Raw genomic sequence first — 6,000 nt, 5'->3', positions numbered from 1 at the left:
CAGCACGTCACTCTGCTTTAGATAGGGTAGGGAAAGGTTGCTGCTGCTGCTACTCTGAGGGAGAGAATTAGATAGGAGTCAGACTGTCCTGCTTCAGAAATCAAATTACTCAGCGATCTACATAGCACATCAAGTCACTCTGCATTAGATACTTTAGGGAAAGGTTCCTGGTTTTGCTTGTAGGGAGAGAAATATATAGGAGTCAGTCCTGCTTCAGAAATCAAATTACACCAGCACTGCATATGTTCCTGTGTGATACTCTGCATTAGATACTTTAGGGAAAGGTTCCTGGTTTTGCTTGTAGGGAGAGAAATATATAGGAGTCAGTCCTGCTTCAGAAATCAAATTACACCAGCACTGCATATGTTACTGTGAGATACACCCTTTAGATACTTTTCTTCTATTGTGCTATTCAAAAAACATCCATTTAGGAAAAAAACATTTTTTTGCAGTGTTTCCTCCCGTGTTTGCAGTGTTTCCTCCATATCTGTATGTGTGAGATAAACACTGTAGATACTGTTCTTCTATTGTGCTATTCAAAAAACACCCATTTAGGGCAAACAAATATATTTTGCAGTGTTTCCTCCAGTGTTTGCAGTGTTTCCTCCATATCTGTACATGTGAGATAAACACTTTAGCTAGTTCTCTTCTATTGTGCTATTAAAAAAAAACATTTAGGGCAAAAAAATATATTTTGCAGTGTTTCCTCCAGTGTTTCCTCCATATCTGTATGTGTGAGATAAACACTTTACATACTGTTTTTCTATTGTGCTATTCAAAAAAAAAAATATTTAGGGCAAATAATTTTTTTTTTGGTGCGTTTCCTCCATATCTGTACGTGTCAGATACACCCTTTAAATACTGTTCTTCTATTGTTCTATTAAAAAAACACCCATTTAGGGCAACAAAATATATTTTTCAGTGTTTCCTCCAGTGTTTGCAGTGTTTCCTCCATATATGTACGTGTGAGATAAACACTTTAGCTACTGTTCTTCTATTGTTCTATTAAAAAAACAACCATTTAGGGCAAAAAAATATATTTTGCAGTGTTTCCTCCAGTGTTTGCAGTGTTTCCTCCATATCTGTACGTGTGAGATAAACACTTTAGCTAGTGTTCTTCTATTGTGCTATTCAAAAAGCACCCATTTAGGGCAAAAAAATATATCTTTTGCAGTTTTTCCCCCAGTGGTTGCAGTGTTTCCTGCATATCTGTACGTGTGAGATACACACTTTAGATACTGTTTTTCTATTGTGCTATTACATTTTTTTTTATTTAGGGCATATATTTATTTTTTGGTGCGTTTCCTGCATATCTGTACGTGTGAGATACACACTTTAGTTACTGTTCTTCTATTGTGCTATTCAAAAAACATCCATTTAGGGCAAGATCCTACATTTGAGAAATATGAGGAGAACGTCAAATAAGGGACGTGGCCCCCGGTCGTGGTGCTGCTGGTGGAGCTCCTGTTGCAGGGAGAGGACATGGTCGATCTGTGCCAGCTACACGCACAAGTAAAACACCTTCCTCAGGTGCGAGTAGGTGACAGAGCCTGCAGCTGTATTTGGTTGGGCCTAATCCGGCTCTACGAATGTTGAGGCCAGGTGCAGAACAGGCGATAGTAGATTGGGTTGCTGACAGTGCCTCCAGTTCCTTCACATTGTCTCCCAACCAGTCTTGTGCTGAAAGGTCAGAGTTGGCACCTGCAGCCGATGTCCATCAGTCTTTCACCTTTAATGGCATGCAATGCCAAGCTGCGGTTTCCAAAGCGAGCAAAGTCCTTTCTTGTATTAAGAGAGGTATGGACTCCAGAGACAGAGATATAATTTTGCCCCTGTACAAATCATTAGTAAGACCTCATCTGGAATATGCAGTTCAGTTTTGGGCACCAGTTCTCAAAAAGGACATCGGAGAACTGGAGAAAGTGCAGAGAAGGGCAACCAAACTGATAAGAGGCATGGAGGAGCTCAGCTATGAGGAAAGATTAGAAGAACTAAATTTATTCACTCTTGAGAAGAGGAGAATAAGGGGGGATATGATCAACATGTACAAATATATAAGAGGTCCATACAGTGAACTTGGTGTTGAGTTATTCACTTTACGGTCAACACTGAGGACAAGGGGGCACTCTTTACGTCTAGAGGAAAAGAGATTTCACCTCCAAATACGGAAAGGTTTTTTCACAGTAAGAGCTGTGAAAATGTGGAACAGACTCCCTCCAGAGGTGGTTCTGGCCAGCTCAGTAGATTGCTTTAAGAAAGGCCTGGATTATTTCCTAAATGTACAGAATATAACTGAGTACTAAGATTTGTAGGTAAAGTTGATCCAGGGTAAATCCGATTGCCTCTCGGGGGATCAGGAAGGAATTTTTTCCCCTGCTGTAGCAAATTGGATCATGCTCTGCTGGGGTTTTTTGCCTTCCTCTGGATCAACTGTGGGTATGGAATTGGGTGTATAGGATTTTACTGTGTTTTTTTTTTTTTTTTTTTGTGGTTGAACTGGATGGACTTGTGTCTTTTTTCAACCTGACTAACTATGTAACTCACCCCCTTGCAAATCAGCCAAGCAGTCTGAGCCCCAAATCATGCAGCAGTCTCTTCTGATTTTTGATGACTCTGTTAGCATGTTTTCCCAGGGCCATCCACCTAGCCCTGCCCCAGAAGTGGAAGAGATTGAGTGCACCGATGCCCAACCACTTATGTTTCAAGATGAGTACTGAAAGGGTTAAGTACTATCACGACCGGACCCCATTGTTCCTCATAACTTAGTCAGCGCCGGAGATCACTTCTGAACCCATAAATTATACACTGAGTCGAGTTCAGGGAAAATGATCTAATGACACATCTTTATTCATGGCTTTTATAATATTCTACAAGCAATAAGATAACACAAGAAATTAACCTGTTCATACATCTGGTGGAAGTACTAATATGGTCTTAGCATCTTATAGTACAACAACAAGGTTTATCAGCAGACATGTTCTCATAACAATACATTGAAATGCGTCTTTAACACAGAACTCTGTCTATAAACTCCAAAACATAAGATAAGCGTTAAAGGTCGAATAACAAGCTATGTTCTATAAACAAATGGTTACTTAGAACAGGCTAGGACAGAGAAATAGAAATAAGGTCTTTGGAGAGATGAATCTAAGATGGATACCTATTCCTAAGATGGAGTCACAGTGGCTCACATCCTTTCAATCGCCTCTTTGATTCATGAAATGAATTATAAATATACAAGGTGACCCATCTTATATACACATATGGGGTGATACACCTGTAGTGCCCCCTTACTTTCAGTATGGGCACTACGCTAAATTAGTGGGAATAGGGGAGAGCTTATTCAGCTCTCATTCACAATTTGCTAAATTTTGGGCCGCTGTCATCTCAGAACTGTCCTGTAGGTCAGTCTGCGTTCCAGGGGTGTGTTACCACTCCTGGGCGGCAGTTGGCGCTAGAGGGGTTCTGGCGGACTCACCTTCCCCAGTAGCCAGAGGAGTGGTTCCCCTCACTAGGCATGCTGGAGGAGGTTATATCTGGGGCAGCAGCCTTGGCTTGAGGCCTTCTTCTTCCGCTGGGTTCGAGTTCCAGGTGAGGCACCCAACTTCAGGGTGCGCGCATCCCTGGACCTCGCCGCTGTGGCCTACCCAGCCGAAGTAGCACATCATGCAGAGCTCCATCCTGACATAGAGAGGGGTCCCAGTGACTAGCTGGGGCCCGAACCTCTCCAAAGAGGATCCTAAGCTAAGAGCTGCACGGTGGGGGATCGGCTTCTGTGGGGTAGCGCTGCACACCTAGTAATACAGAGAATTACAACTTATACATGATTTCTAATAACTACAAGTCCCAAGTCCCGCCACACCTCTGAAGGGGAGCGATGACTCGCAGTCCAAGGACCGCGGCTATGGGACTCTCTACTCACAGACATTTGGATGGACGTAAACCATCGGGCCTTCAGAAAAAAACTAAGATACATCTACTGTGAAACACGGCTAGACGATGATATTTGATACAGCGTCTCGAGGTGTTTCAGTATACATTCAAAGCGCTGTACAAGTTACTCACTTGGAGTGTCTTTAGAAACTCACTTGAACACATTTATAAGCTTCCAGATACATTGCATAAGGCACTAGATCCTTGGGGGGCGTTAGGCCCCCTTTCCATTTATACAATTATGGCCCTGAGATTAAGAGTCTCATGCTCTACCGACTGAGCTCATACAACATTAAAAGCATAAGTAAAGTATTACTGCAAAGATTAGGATCACTATAATGGTGAGCACGATATCCTTAAACTAGGAAAAAAATACCACCAACTCCAAACCCATCCGCCCAAATCTTCAAATCTCTCTCTGTGGCATGTGTCTGGAGATTCAATAACCATCTAGCAGTGCCACTGTACCCATAGTACTAGTACTGGCATTTGGGTATGTGCTGGCTGCTCTAATAGCTGATTTTGCAATGTACTCTAAAAACAGAAAAAAATACAAAAAAAACCCTTGTGTATATCAGGAAAAAAACAGTGGAAGTCATAAATGACCTGGGACAAATGTCCCGCTGAGCAATGTATATATAGTCATGCTGTGACACTACCTTACCCTGTATTCCTGCTCAATCCCGAAAAGGCATTATCAGTCCTAGCCTTTGGAATAACTCTGTATCTGCCCAAACTTTGAGCAGACAGGTGTTGATAATTTAGGTAATATTTATAGTTGGTCCGCCCAGGGTAAATGATGTTCCCATCCCCTACCACCATCGCTCAGGAGGTACACCTGGGACCTGAAACACTTCTGGAAAAGGAACTCCTCAGGGCAAAGCTTTCCACCACGTTCTTTTTGGTGAGGACACCTGCCATAGTCCTACAATTGCCCCCTGCATTACAAACATAACGAGGAGGCCAAATCTGGGTGCTACAACCACAGTACTATTCAGATACCTTCACTCGGGCACCCGGATACATTTCTGATACTTCCGGAAGGGAGGTTCAGCCCCTGGTGACACCTTTGGTAGCAGGTAAAACAAGAAGTGATATATTATAAAACCAACTGTGGTGAATTTTACCCTCTTAGACTATGTTCATTCACCAGGGCAGCCATAACTGCTTGTGACTAAAGACACATTCCGTGTGTCAGGCTTCAGGGTTGTGGAGGGGCCAGCCTAGTGGGGGTTGTGGCAGCATCAGGGGTGACATGGAGGGGCCAGAGTAGCTGACAGACATAAGAGATATTCTGAAGATGCCCCCTGCGGACCACTTGTTCTTCTTGTCCTGGGGTCCTTTAAAAGTCGTTATTTTTCCCAGCTATACTGGGCCAGAACTAGGTGGAATCTGTGAGTTTGCACAGAACCATCAAGTGTCCGGGCCTGTTATGCAGCATCCTTAGCCGCCTGGCATGGCTACTGAAAGCTGGGCCCGGTCTGCTTCCACCGCTGCCACCACCTTGGGGCCTGGTCTGCTCTTCCGTAGAGGCTAGGGGCTAGAGGCTAGGGCCTGCGCTTCCACATGTGAGCCTCAAAAGCTAGGATGGCTACCTCAGCAAGAACCTAAAGCTGAAAACAGCCAATCAATCTAACTTATTGCTTGATTGATTTACCTGCCGAAGTAAACCCACTTTTGGCCCTTTTGGTGAGACCAAAAGAAACCCTCTCTCTCTCTGTATATATACAAACATATCCACTGACCTCAAGTAAAGGATCCAATGACTCTGAATACAGAGTGTCCTTCTGGGTGTAAACTCCACCCGTCCTTACAACCGGCCTCCAAAAAGTAACTACATACTGTAGCAGGGCTGATCTATGTGTAGGTGTGTCTCTCAGGTGGGCTTGCAAATGTGGTCTGGAGCATAATTGCATAGACCCCAAAGGTACATAACCCGGTGGATATTATCCACCAGGTTAGTCATCAGCCGTGAAGGATACATTTCCAGAAGATTGGCTAGCCCACAAGGGAATGCCCTGTCCTCGTCCACCAGGACGCTAAAACATATTTGCTGAACTATGAAGT

Source organism: Rana temporaria, chromosome 5, assembly GCF_905171775.1.
Source record: "Rana temporaria chromosome 5, aRanTem1.1, whole genome shotgun sequence".
Lineage (NCBI taxonomy): Eukaryota > Metazoa > Chordata > Amphibia > Anura > Ranidae > Rana > Rana temporaria.
This window is presented reverse-complemented; position numbering follows the sequence as displayed.